This window comes from Copidosoma floridanum, unplaced genomic scaffold (assembly GCF_036245765.1).
Source record: "Copidosoma floridanum isolate Cflo_tuat_1 unplaced genomic scaffold, Cflo_Japanese_pri ptg000006l, whole genome shotgun sequence".
Taxonomy (NCBI): Eukaryota; Metazoa; Arthropoda; class Insecta; order Hymenoptera; family Encyrtidae; genus Copidosoma; species Copidosoma floridanum.
In genome coordinates, this window is record NW_028321883.1 from 25858868 (window position 1) to 25873788 (window position 14921).

At 44.1% G+C, this 14921-nt stretch overlaps 1 long non-coding RNA gene across 2 annotated transcripts in view; it reads right to left on the reverse strand.

Annotated features, from left to right (window-relative positions):
• The window catches only part of LOC149375612 (uncharacterized), a 129963-nt gene that overhangs the window by 31758 nt on the left and 83284 nt on the right, over positions 1-14921 (reverse strand). The gene's annotated exons all lie outside the window — the stretch shown is intronic.

Below are 14921 nucleotides of genomic sequence, written 5' to 3' on the forward strand. Positions count from 1 at the left end.
GATCAAGCGATGTTTGCTCGCGACTTGGGCGACTCATTTAGCTCGAATTTACATAATCGCGAATGTTTGCGTACGCGTATTTTAAAACAATGAGGATAAATTAAATGCAAAATCAACGAAAGCTTTTAAAGCGATTTAAACTTTCATGGCGGAGCACATTTGGAGGGGGAAAAAAAAAAAACAATTCCCAGCTCTCCCGGTTCATCCCGCTCGTGAGTTTCAATTAAAAAAAGTACTCCCGCGCGCAAACGCAAAATTATCTCGACAATGCAAGAGCACTTGAAACGAATGGGAGACCCGATTGCGGCGCTCATTCAAAAAAATTACAATAAAACGCTAACGCAGTCATATACGTGCCCAGCGACAAACAAAAAACTAAAAGAGAGCGTGACGACAAAAAAAAAGACGAAGAATAAAAAGAAAAGGCTCGCAATTCCATCTCAATTAACAATCCACTCGCGCCTCATTATTGTCCTCCGCGTCCCCAATTGTCTTTTCGCGAAAAAAAGCACCCTCATTGACTCCCGATGAACAATCCCCGTTGCTCCGAGCACAGAAAAAGCGCGACCACGCCACGAAATAATAAGGAAAAACGAAGAAAGCCCCCCAAGTCCCCCCTTTCTTCCTTTTTTTTTTCCCCCCAACTGGAGTCACTTAACCGCGCAAAGCGACAAACGCCCGCGTCAATGGAGAAAAACACTTGAAAGGAGCGTCGCGTCTCAAAAGCTGGCAATTTTCCGCGACTCACGGAGAAAAGAAGGTGGAAGAAAGAGCGGGCCCCCCTCGGTCCCCCTCATTCAAGGCTCTACGCCAAATTGTTCGCGCGCGCCCCTCTTATATATAAATCAGCAGAGCCGCGTGTGCGTCGCGGCGGAGGGTCTTTCCCTTTTCAGTGGTGTACAGGTACTATATAAGGGACAGATAGCGCGCGGGTGAGAATAAAAAAAAGAAGAAGAAGAAGAATAAGAGGCTCGATTCTCCCCGCACAAAGGACGAAAGGAGGCAGGCTGGCTGGCGCGCCGCAGACTCGGCGGGCCTCGGAATTCCTAATTCCCCGAAACCGAGCCTGAATTCTCGAAAGGCCCATTCAGGACTCCGCTTTGGGTGTGCATCACACGCGTGTGTGTGTGTGTGTGTGTACTGGCATATCATTAGGCCCTCGTTTCCAGGTACACACGCGCGCGCCCGCTCCCTCTTGCGTCAATGGCGACTGTCTCTCTTCCGTTATACCTATTTCACGCACACATACGTTGGCTCGTGGTTTATATACGCCGCCTGTGCCACACAGTTTACCCTATCTCGTCCTTCCCATCTCTTCGTTTCGCTTCTTTTTTCTTTTTCTTCTTTTTTATTATTTTTATTTTTTTTTTTCACTCCGGCACTTCCTTTGGCTTCTCTGTCGCTCGCATCAGCTCCTTTTACGGGGCCAGCAGTCCTCCGCTCGGCTCCTTGATCTCGTCTTCCTATCTTACGATTCTCGTCCGAGGTGTTCTGCTTCTCTCGCTCGGACTGGCTGATCTTTCTTCCTCTTTTGCATGAACGAAGTGCAGGGAATTTTGATTCAATTTTAAGACTGTACCCTTTTTTTTATCTACTTGCAGGCGTTAATGACAAATCCAGTGACATGGACGTAAATTCAACTAAAACCCCTAAACAATTTTCACTCGAAAGGGTTCGAGCAATGTGACGGTGAGATAATTATACGTATACATAAAGACGCAGAGGGACGTGAAAATAGTTGGGTTTTCCCGTGCTTATCTGTGACTCGATTAATTCATGGGAGAACCAGAAGTTCGGTATGAGAGAAAAAGAGAGAAAAAAAAAAAAAAAAAAAAAAGAAAAAAAGAAAGAAAGATACAACCTGATATTTTAATAGAGGGAGACACGGAGAGGACATCCGTTGATCGTCGTCGACGTACGGATGTCTACCTGCCCCGTGTAAGAGCTTGAAGGGTGAAATTTATTTTGATAGCGATGACGGAAGGAGATACGCACCTAGTTAGCCTCCGTGTGTATAATTGAATTTTTCGGCTCTCGGCTATCGCGGTTGTCCCATCAAAACACGCCTTACCCACTACAATATGAGTATGTGTGTGTGTGAGTAGCGTGCCATTCTCGAGAGGAGGAGGAGGAGGAGGTAAAAGGCAGGAGAGGGTTTCATTCACGCCGGTCCATTCATCCGCGCAGCAGCAGGCCATTGAGAGAAACCAAAAGAGCAACCAAGGAGGCAAGAAACAAGAAAAGAAAGCCAAGTCCTGATCCTGCCGGGGAGGAACGAAGGCGAGAGGAAAAAAAACCCGTTCCGTCCTCTCTTTCTCCCGGTGTGTGTGTGCGAGCGAGCACTTGATTTTACGCGCTGGAAAGTCTCGTTTCGCCTCTTTTTTTTTCCCTCCTCCTCCTCCTCCTCCTCTCTCGCCATTGAATTTATGAGAGGACCCTTTGTCAACAGCTTCAGAAGCTCGTTCCGGCCTGTTCTCGAATTCGATTATTATCACCGACTAGTCCTCGCTCGCTCTCCTTTACTCTCGTGCCTTCTTATATAATACATTACCATCCCCCTCTCTTTTCTGCGCCGTGAGGTAGACAATTTTTACATATACATACGAATATATATTATATACACATGCTGAGCTTTAAATGGTGACGCGGCCCCCAAAAATTTACATGTTTATTGTTGCCGTTGTCGCGTAAATCACGGAAACTGGATAATTTCTAAATCCGAGGCTTAAAACAATTAACAAAAAAAAAAAAGCAAATCTTCTTTCCTCCTCATCAGCAAACAAAAACACCACAGTAGACGTATCTGCGGAACAAGAGCGCAGAAGTTAATTGTCAACTCGTTATACAATCTATACGTAGCTCTTGTCTCGAGGTGTGTTTCTCCAAACACATAAAAAAAAAAAAAAAGGAAGCACAACAACCACACGTCCGTGGGGTAATTTTTTTTTTTCGCACTACCTTCGCAGGGACCACACCACCGCCTACACGTCGCCAGGTGACTAAAGCTGCTTATGTACTGCACACACATATAGTTGCAACAACAAGCAGTCGTCGTCTCACGCGCAGGGAGTACAAACTCAGGTCGGCCGGTTGCACTTTTACAAACATCCTCGTCGTTGTCGCCGGGAACGTCTGAATGGTTATATATACATGTATACCTGGTGCGGTGGGAGATGGAGCGAGGTACGGGCCTCGTTAACGCGCGACCTTGGCGCCGGGGAGCAGGAGAGATGTCCGTCTCGTTGCTAGTGACGCCGTTTTTCGACCTCCGTACATGTATCTATACGATGTACACACAGCAGCGAGTGTTTGGATTCATCCCTCTCTCTCTTTTTTTTTTTTATTTTTTTTTTATTTATCTACTCGCTCGTTGGGCTCGTCCATATACGAGGCGATACTCGCTCTTCTCTCGCGCGCACGGCTCCGCTCACAACTCCCGGGCTTGTAAGATTTAATCGACGGCTCATTCAGCTCACCCTCCTTCCTGCTCTTGTGCACCTGATTTTTTATTTTCGTTTTTTTTTTTACGTATAGGCGCTCGCGAGCGAGTGCTCGTACGCGAAAAGGTAGCACTGTCCACTCCTCCCTCTACTTTTTTCACAGAGCTAACCAGTACCTACGAACCTACGGTCCGCCTTCTACTGCCAGTGAGAAAAGTGACTTTCTGATTGGTCTGGGGATCTTGAGACTCCTTTTTTCACACGTTAAGAGAGACTACATCTAAATTATTAGAATCGAGTCGTGGGATGTCCCTTTTTTATCCATCTAGGTCTTTTGAAAAAAATTTTCAATACCACGAGGTATAAAAGAATCGCACGTTTTTCTTTGATCAATATTTCACCAGTCAAGTGCAGGTTTGTTTCCATGAAACAAGCTCTTTAAGTTAAAAAAGTTTTACAAAAAAAAAAAAAAAAAAAAAAAAAAAAAGGCACCACCGACAAAACTACGTGGACTAATTGAACTTTTTATCCTTTTTTATGACAGTTTTTTCTTCATCTTGGTTGCAGAGTGCGAACTGCATTGTAGATTTGTTACATCGGAGGGAGAGCCGCGTAATATAGTACATACGAGCGACGATAGGTTTGTAGCCTGGCGGTGACGACGATAGATTTAGGAGACACGCGTTATGGGCACTGCTCAATTAGAATTTCAACTTGATTCATGTTGGAACATTGGGTAAAGTTTTTTTTTATGCTGATCGCCACCTCTTGACTCGACACTTGTTTATTCCCAACTACATGTAAATACGTAAAACAACCAGTATTCCAGCGAATGGATTAATCAACAAAAGATAAACAACAGCTGTAGCAAAAAATTTTTCTCCAGAGAAAATACACGGAAAAGTAGGCAGTAGCGTCATCAAACAACGAGCACTTTAACGCGCGCACACACAAACTCGTCTCCTTTTTGCCAAAAAACATTAGTTCCAAAATTAAACCAGCCCTATACATACATATAGAGACGCATATATATAATCAGAGACACAAACGAACCCATCATCCGTATGTAGGTACGCGTGTTCGTGGATTCGCACTTACGTATACACGTATAGATCGGCGGTAGGTAGGTATACATGCTCCGTGTTCGTCGTTCTCGAGCTAATCAGCCGGGATGTAGCGCGGAATCTTTATTGCCTCGTTAGTCCGCTTTTTGATCTTTCCCCTCGCTTATACTCCCTGTATCATTTCGCATATACACACGCGCATGCCATTATACCATATAGAAGCACCAAAAATCAAGAGAGACTTTGGCTTTCTGGTTTTATCCTGTATTACGTGTGTAGTGTGTAGGGTCCCCGAGAGCGACGAAACGTGTACGAGCTGGTGACTCCTCGTGTTTCGCGCGCGCCGATAATTACGTTAATTTACGACACCCAACGAATCTCCGATGAAAAATATACGACAATCATGTACGACGTATACACACGCCGTATACTCTCTTTCTTCGCAATGTCAACTGCGTGCAATACCCACGATGCGCGATCGACCGATCATCCCTATAATTTCCGCGATCATACACGTATAGTATCCAAATAGAAAATCGCGCTCCTCCCACCCTTCCTCTTATACATACACATAGAGAGAGAGAGAGTGGGGGCGTTCGCGCCTGGGCAGCACTGATACGGTCAGCTTGCCCGGGATAAAGTAGATATTAACACGAGATGATCCGTTAATGAAGCGTATGTTTCTCTCCTGCGCGGCTCCTCCTCTCTTGCGCAGCCTTTCCTGTTATCTTACCCGGACACCACCAGGATGCGCGAATTATATTAACCCCCCTTCCGCCACTACCACCATACCGGGCCGTACCGGTTCGGCCTCTCGCTCTCTGTGTGTCCTCTGGCCCCCGCCACCGCGGCTGGACATTTCCATTCGACCTTAATTAGCTCGCTTCCCTCCGAGTTGTACCATATGTATATATATGTATACCACTACACCACTGTTGTACGGTCTGGGGCTGATCTCGGTCCTCGCGCGCTATACAGGGTAATCGAGAGCTGGATACGTCGGGGCGTTTAATTTGACCGTCGATGGTCGCTGTACCGAAATATATTGCATCCCTCGGAGAAAAAAAAAAAAAGGGAGTGAGGAGGGACGCTAGCTTGACAAAAGCTCGATACGTGATCCTACGTATAGGAAACAAATAAACATCGTGATATTTTATACGTATAACGTATACACGCGTCGAGAGATGCGGTAACTCCTGAAGAGACGCTCTACAATACAATATGATCAGCGTTACTCACAATTCTAGACACACGCTGGGAGAAGAAAACAGCCCAACTCCCCCTTCATAATTCGTCTCCGCGTATATATGTACAGCCTTTATTGTACATTACGAGGAGGAAACTCGAGGGAAATCGCGCGGCCATACGTATATGTACACACGTAGGCCCTGACCCGTTCTTCGGTTGTATACAACTTGTATATCGTGTGTTTACGGGCGTAGATACGAGGGGAGGGGGGGGGCAAGGAATGGCGTTATTATCGTTACGAAGTTTAATATGGGAGCCGAGCTCGGGGTAAAAATTATGCATAATGCTCAAGTATAGGGGCGAGGAGTAAGAAACTCGGCTCTAAAAGAATTTATGCGCGCGTGGGACGTGAAAGTCAAATGGAAGTGGGTTATTTTGCCGCAAGGGCTCCCGGGGTCTTTTGTTATTCAAAGTAGCGCCCTATATACGTATATATACTTTGGCGCGATAAGTGTCGCTCGATGCCGAGCCAGCGATGTATACGTGTAACCTTAAAGTTGTTTTCGGGAGCTTGCAAATTAAATTTTTTCCTCTCCTACGGTTGTATACATCTGTTATACGTGTGTTTCGGATGCAAGGGGTGCACAAAGAATAAAAAAAATTTAAAAAAAAGTAGCCGTATAGATCAAACCCCTCAAGGATCGGGCGATTGTTTTCTCCTCGCGAAAATCAATTCACCCCTTTATCTTCCGATACACCGGCCAAACTCTTCGAAGGGTCGGGCGATACGAGGAAGAGGGATGGCTCGGTGGAGGCGTGTGCCGGAGAAAGGGGATGGGCGCAGTTAGATAAACGAGACCCTTGTGGGGTGTACCGAGGGATGCCCAACACCGGCGAGTACGTGTATTGGTATCTATACAGCTTATGCGTAACCGGCTCGCGTGTATCCATCTATACGTGCGAGAAATATTATTAGAGTCATTTGTGAGGGAAAGTAACGCAATCACGTTAAATCGAAAAATTTATTTTTCACCTCAGCCTATACATCTCGAGATAATTCGAGAAATGTGTATGTACATGTACGAGCATGGATATGCTAAAACTGGACACGGGATAAGATAGGGCAATACTTTATTAAAATAAACACTTCGGAGAGTGGGTTTGTGTTATACATATAGAGAAAACGATCCTTCTTAACTCGAGAGCTAATCAAAAGCTCCGTATATATGTAGGCCCATGCAGGCATTAATAAATTCTCCCGGCCTGGAGCTACATTCCCGCAAACACGGCTCCTTACCATGCCATATTCAAATTAATTTTTTTTCTTCCTTCTCTTCTTATCGAAATCACCCACACCCGTACACAGCTTGTCAACACGTTCCCTTTTAGAGTTTCGTTGATGTGAAAACGAATGGAACTATGTATAGCCTCACGTGCATTAATTATCAAGTAACCCATGATATACCACAACTGCAGAATGTACCTTGTGTTTTTCCAAAAAATCCTTCAACATGTAGTTCACGTGAGAGGTGGAGATTAATTAAAAATGAAAAATCCTCGTCTGTCCACCTGCAGAGGGAGGCCCGGTATCTCCTCGCCATCGGCCGATCGCCGATTCTATCGATCGATCGACCGATATCGCAGCCAGGCCGAGAAGAAAGAAAGAAACGCCTCGCACGCGCGAGACCCGCGTGGGTGGGTGAGATCGGATGGGGCGAAAACAAAAATAAGCGCGAGAGATCGGCGCAGATAAGAATCGAGGGGCTTGATGGAGTTAAAGAGGGGAAGAAATGAAATAGACAAAATGAGGCGGGTGGTGAGGAGTGCGTAGGTATACGTGAGTTTTGTACACGAGGAAAAATACGAAGGAGGGACTTAATGAGAATTTTGTTTATGTCCCGGGGGTCGCTTTGTTTCCCGGCCTCGTTGGTATTATTACTTTGTTGGTTGCTTCGTGTTCTCGGGGTAACGTTGAGGTGTGGGTTTTTATGTCGTGTTGTCGGATGATTTTTCAGTGTCTCTCGCACTGTGATCAACGATAAAAAAGGGTCATTCGATGCTCACCAAAATCCGTTTTTAATGACAATGAAATTAAGGTAACCGATAGACGTTTCGTGTTACATTTTAATAAATTTTATAGTAACGATAAAATTGTAAACTGATGACAAATGGAGATGTTATTCTATACTTTAAAAACTGATCGTTTTAAAACTGACTTACTCATCGAGTTATTTATGATCTGACGAAGCAAACTACAACATCCAGAAAATTTAAGTTATAACTAAAAGTAATAATAACGTAAAAAATAAAGGCAAGAGAGAGAGAGAGGGTAGTGTGTGTGCCAGGCCTCGTCAACCATCGGTAGTCAGCTGCTGTCAGTCTATGCACGGACACAGGGTCTGGCATCTGACCAACCCCATACACACCTATAATACACCGAGGCAGCATCGTCTTGGATACTGATGGCTATGGTACCTAACCCAAGGAGCAGAGAGAGGAGGATGGGGAGGCGTACGGACGTCGGACGGGGAGGGGTGGGGCGAGGGCAGTGCGGCTACAAGCTTTTCTACTTAGCGGCTGCCCCCCGAGGGAACGGCCGGCAACAGCAGCTGAACAGAAGAGAGAGAGAGAGAGAGAGAGAGAAGAGCACCCTAATTGCGTCCGAGAGACCGGACAAAACGCGACTCGTGTATGTGTGCGCGCGGCTAAGGTGACCAGGAGAAGCAGAGCAGGAGGGAAGGTTATGTCCGGTTCCGGTTTCTGTCCAAAGGACCGCTGCTACTATTACTACTACGACGTCCTTGTAGCTATATGCCCTCTGGCGGTGGACACGCTGTACTACAAAGTTTCAGCAGGACTGAATAAACTTGGGCCGAGGGACGGAGCTGGTGTCCTTACAACTATACTGTGGGGACGACGACGATCGGGAGGAAGGGAGAGTTCTCTTTCTCTTTCCTCTCGGTTCCTTTGGATCTTTCTCCCTTTTTGTCGACGTTCCACTGGTGCTGGTCTTTTTTTTTTCTTCTTCTTTTTTTTGGGTGAGCGACGCTGTTTGTACTACGTTAACGATGTTTTTTCTGTAAGACGAGTTCGAGCCTTGTACTTTTAGCCCAAGTATCGGAAAGTTGTTTGAATAATGGTGAATTAGAGGACTCGGCCGCCACACTTTTAACGATACCACCTCTTTAGTGTGATAAAAAAAAATCAGATTTTTGGTGTAACAAATTCATCGATAACAGTAATTTTTTACACATTGATCATCATACTTTTTTTTAAGAACTGTCAAGTAATTCAATGTCATAATAGTGAGAAACATACATTATGAATGTCGCATTACGTACGAAAGGTTTCTGAAGATAGTTCTAAATAACTAACTCAATTGTTAGCTGGCATAGCTCAGTTGATTAAGAATTTGTTGTAACAAAATGTCAAATCTTTGATTCAAGTCTCGAGCTGTTATGGTATTACGTGTAATGCAACAATAAGAGCTCCCTTCAATGAACGAAATAAATCTCGAAATAATATTGTATCTTGTTAAGTTTTTTTTGTCAATGTGAATTCCTTGAGCAATTTTGCCACACTCTTCCAACGTATTCTCAGATGTAAATGCAGCTTGAGAGTGACTGCCCAGCCGGTACTTTTCCGTATATCTACAAGAGCTCGGAATCTGCTTGAAGTGTTTTACGTTGATGCCAGAAAGGAGGAGAAAAAAAAAAGACGAGACTCGGGTGCGCAAAACCGTGGAAAGCTCGGCAACGAGCGTAGCCTTTCAATGTCACGGAACGTCAGGAAATAAAGACGAGAGAGAAAGAGATGCCAAGCAGAAGTGCCATATAACGCGGTCCGTCGCCTCTCTCGGCACTGTTGAATCAGAGACCATCCTCCCGATGTTGGTCTCTTCTGGACTTAAAGGGATGCTTTGTGCGCCTCGATGCTCTCCTCTTTTCTGCTCGTTTTTCTCTTGGCTTTTCTTCCCGCGTCGACGCCCTCCTCTTTTTTTTCCTTCTCATTCTACTACTTTTGCGCTCCGGCAAAGAGGATTATGGAATTACTTTCCAACAGCAGAGGGAAAGTTGTTGATATGAAAATTCTAGCTGATGCCATTGGGACTAGTGAAATATTTGTTTCACCGCGTGTCGAGTGATGGGGAAAAAAGTTGAACGAAAAATCACACGAATTTGCACTGATGGCCATCGCAGTAAATCAGTAGTAAAGAGTGCAAAATGAGTTTTCTCATTAAATTTCCATGAAAATCTAAGCCTTTATGCTTTCCACAAAAATGCTCTCCATCGCAAAATTACCTTCACCCTCCCATAACTGTAATATCATATAGCTGCGCTCTAATGAACCATAGAACCAATGTTAACTCAACCCTCTGCCTTTCCCTATGGCCAACAAAAATGTTTACACCCCACAGCGATCACCCAAAGAGCATCCCCCCTCTTTCAGGAAAAATAAGAGGAAAAAAAAAAAGTCTCGTCGTACAAAGCCAAGAAAAGGGGTAAGGGTAAAATTAACACAGCAGTCTTGCGGCGGTGTAAAAAATCTGCCCGCGCCCAACAATAATAAGAAGAAGGAGGCCTGGGTAGGCGCCGCTGGCGCCTCCTGACGGCGCTCCGCGTGCCCACCGAAGCCCAAAGAGAGAGCGAAAAGTGGGCGGAGCCCACTGAGACCCGAGCCAGAGCGACTCGCCCCTCCTCCCTCAAGACTCAGCAGTAGCACGGAGGTGGAGAGAAGTAAGCGCTTAATAGTGACTCGCTGGCGCGCCCTGTCGGATGAAATGACATCGGGTTTGCTGACAAGGAGGGGGAGAGGAGGGAGACAAGAGAGAGAGAGAGAGTACGGGGAAAAGTGGAGGGGAGGCGCCTGCGTCGTGTGAGCTGTGGAGAGTCTTGTAGAGGAGGCGCACGGCTGCTCGCTCTCTTTCTTTTGTACTATACTCGGTGTGTGTCGGTTGTTTGCCGAGCTGTCCTGCTGGCGCGCGCAGCCGGCCTCCTGATTTTTCTGTCGGTGCTCTCGTTTGTACTGTTGACTAAATTTTTTTCTGTTCTTGGTTCTTTTTCCCTCCGATAAAAAAATAAATAAATAATTAAACGTTGCATTTTTTTGGGAAAAAAATATTATTTTTATTCGCCTGAACGGAAATGATAAGATGATTCCACGTGGGGATTTAGAAGGATTGCAGTAGCTGGTACGTTTTTTACATTTGGGCCCTGGTATTGTTTCTTTTTTTATTGTTTAAATTTACTTTTGTATGTATCACTTTAATTAATGACAATAACAATAAAAGTATAAACTGATCAGTGATCATACAATTATGCACTATTTTTTGGACGTGGATATAAAAAGTGGACAACAAAGTTATCTCTCTTAAGTTTCATGGAATTCATGATTATAATCCAGTTAAATATACCTAGCTTTTTTAGTATTTGATAGTTTATTGCACCACCGACTTCAGAATATTCGGTTGTAAAAATGTTAAAATCTTTTCCTAGTTTAAAGATAATATTAATTTATTCATTGAATGTATAAAAAATGCACAAATTAAAGCTTGACACTTATGTATTTAAATAATCTTCATAATATACGTGATCCAATTGAGGCGTACTACAAGTGTTGTGTCACAATTATACAAGTTACATATTTTATGTACTCATCGTCATTAAACAACGAAATTTTGGTTTGTAATGAAAAGAAAAATTTTAGTGATTAAATTGAAAGAAATCAGTAATCATCATATTAATTTTAATGTTCAAAAATAGTTCTGTTTTTTATTGATCTTGATATATTAATAACATTTGCCAAAGTCGTATAGTTACTTTTGCCAAAAAATCTCGAGTTCAAGCTGTGTGCACATTTTTCAGCAACTAAATTAATCGCTAAAAAGTAGTGTAGGCATTCAAATAACGCAAACGGTTCATCGAAGAAAAAGCGAGCACTCTCAAACAACCATAACACAGCACACCTAGAAGAGAAGCTACCTGAAAGCAAGAAAAAAAAAAAAAAAAACGGGAGGTGGCTCTGGTTACACAGGGCGAGCAAAAATTCACGAATAAAACGCTCGGGGAGGAAATTGCAATTCATTCGAAGCACTGGAGCCAGTGCAGCGGGGAAAAAAAAGGAAACTAATAGACGTTTGTACACGGATGTACGCGAGCCATAACGATGCCACCTTTTTAGCGAGCCGGCCGAGAAGCGTTGCCGCCGGCAGGCAGCAGCAGCGCGCGAAGATCAATAAAACAGGGGATAGCGTCGGGGAAAGAGAGAAAATGGAATAAAAGGCGTTTCGCGCGCTATCGAAGGGGTGTGCGAGGGTTGAGGCAAAGGAGAAGTGGGAGATGCGTATATACAACGAGCCGCAGGAACTCGGCTGATTTAAATTAAACTCGTATTAACGCAATCGGCGAATTCAATTAGGCTCGAAGGGAAAGAGCGGCGTATCGAGCGCGAAATGATTAATTAAAGCCAAAGGAGGAGAAGGAGGATTTGCGTGTACGCGTGTAAGGAGACGTGTACGCACGACGATGTGGGGTGTGTCGAGTTAGAAAAAGGGTAGAGAGAGCAGAGGATGTAAGGGGGTGTGTGGATGTTAGTAAGAACGAGCAGCAGATGTTGGTGGCGTCGCGAGCGAGTCGAATTATTAAACGCTGTTCGCCTCTTTTTATTAGCACCAATACGAGCACGGAGCAAGACACTACGGCTGCTGACTCCTCCGCCACTTTTACACACACTGTTCCTTGTTGCAGCACGCCCTCGTCATGGTTATGCCTTTACTTGTACGTTATGTACGTGTGTGTTTGTGACTCGCTATATTCACACGTCGCTTTTTTTTATTTTATTTTTTTTTTTTTTTCACACGCGACGATATTAAGTCGCGTCTATGGCACCTCGGAACTTTGATTGATTAAATTGCTTTTTGCACGAACATTGGTGGCTTTACTTGTAAATGAAAAACTTTGTTTTATTTTCTTTTTATAAAAAGAATCTTTGCATGGAATGTTACACACCTGTAAATTTTAATTATTTATTTAATAGTCAAGAGATGAATCCCAAATATTCTATACAAGAATTCATACCAAGTACTTTATAATTGAAACCGTATTTTCATTTAATGCAACTGTGATGTAAATCATTTCTTAAATATACACATTTGCCTTGCAATACCACCGAGGTGAATTAATAAGATTGGTAAGATTTGAGTTCTCTGCGACATAAACATTCGTATGATGATGTTAAATCTACTGTTGCACATAAACACGCGCGGACAATTTCTCAAAAAAAAAAAAAAAGATATGGGGAAATAAAAGAAAGCCCATCACACGCATGGTAAAAGTAAAAAGAATAAAAATGAGGCAAAGAGCAGCATATCCCAAGATCCGAGAGTATATCAGCGCACGATAGCACACAGGGCTTGCTCGGAGGGAAATCAAACATTTGCAATCATGGAGCTTGATCGATGTCCCAGGGCGAATATCAGGAGTGTTTCTCCGATACGAGAGTCTCGAGCGGGCGAAAATGAGCGAGAGGAAGAGAGAAAGAAAAGAAAAAAAAAAAAACAGGCGGTCCAGCATCGAGCTCGGGTATGATGTCTGTCGGAGGGCGATCGCCGGGGAGATGAATAATCCCGCTGACTGACAGCTCTTATATGAAAATTCGAGTGTTTGACTAATAGCTTTCGCTGTACGTATACATAGGTATACACGGGCCGAGGGGGACCGAGAGATTTGACTACGCCTGCGACCCTAGAGGGAGGCTTTTTTCGAAAAATTTCTCATTGTAGTCCCCGGTAGTTGTCGTCTTAATGATTGCCGCTCGACGGATATTAAAAAATTATTACCCCGGAAAAATGAAAATTCCATTCAATAAGAATATGGATGATCATATGATACAATAAAATGGAAAGCACTATAATATAAGTATATTTTCAGGAGGTTTCTAAATATGTAACTTGGTGCCTCGGACCAAACTTTACTTGGTTACAAAATTCCAGATATACTGGACCTACATCAGCAATAATCAGAGTCAATTTTTTATAAATTCTATTAATAGTAATCATTGGTTATTATTAGGTAAACGATTGATATATAATATTTAGACTCTAGCAAGCCAAACGAGCTAATCATACTTATGACTATTTCAGCTTCCACGTCAACTCTGAGCTATTGTTGTTTCACGTAAATTTATCATTCACATATCGGTTAATGTTGAGAATATAAACGAGCCATTTTTTTTTAAATATAGAATAGTTAATAAAACCTGTCAAATGAATGGTCCTCCACCTGTTAACGTAGTTATCAGTTTCGCTACATTTAGACACTTCATGCCCGCAATAGTCGTCGTGTAATTGGATCGATATGAATAATATCTTTCGCCTCCCCAAAAGAAACGACCCGCTATTTCAAGTCGGTGACTCTCCAAAAGAAGAACGTCGACACCGTCCCCGGGATATCGCTTGATTTTTCGGTCGATCCGCCGCAACCTCTTCCATTCCTACGAACCTTCAAAAAAAAAAAAAAAAAATGGGAGGGGAGATCTCGCCAAAGCAGGAGCAAGTATCTCGTTCCGAGGCGAACAAAGACGACCCGCGCGCGCAAACACTTGCAAACACCTTTTCCACCCATAGATCCCATAAGCAAACACGAGCCCCCCTCCCCTCCGTGTTGGCTCGAAAATTCTACATGCGAGCCGATGGGACATCAGCTGCCTCCTCTCTCTTGAATCGAATGGCACTGATCGACACCTTGTATGCTTATGCGCGCACACACATCGGCGAAGATGAAAAGATCCCCGGGCGAATCGAGGGCGCTCCAACCGAAACATGCCTTTTCGCTTTCTCTCCTTCCTTCCTTTATTTCTCTGCTATATGCTCTCGGGCGTGCTATTTAGACCGGAAAATTTGCTTTTTCGTTAACGCTGTGGACTTTAGGCGTCGCTTATTGCAAAGCGCGTGGAGCATCCAACGGAGCAACTAAACCAACATCAACCCTCTCTTGTCTCCTCTCCCCTCCAAGAGGAGCGTATACTCCGACAAGACTAGCCATCCCGGTCCGAGGCGTATTTTTTTTCTTCCTCGGCCATCCTCCCACTGCCATCCGTACAAGAGACACGAAGGCTTAAAAAAGTTCATCGACGGCCCCCGTGCATCGCGGCAAAAGTCTCGCAAGCAGTGGCCGACGACTTGGCATTCCAAGGCCGGGGAGGGTCGAACTTTTTCAATGAAGATTATTCC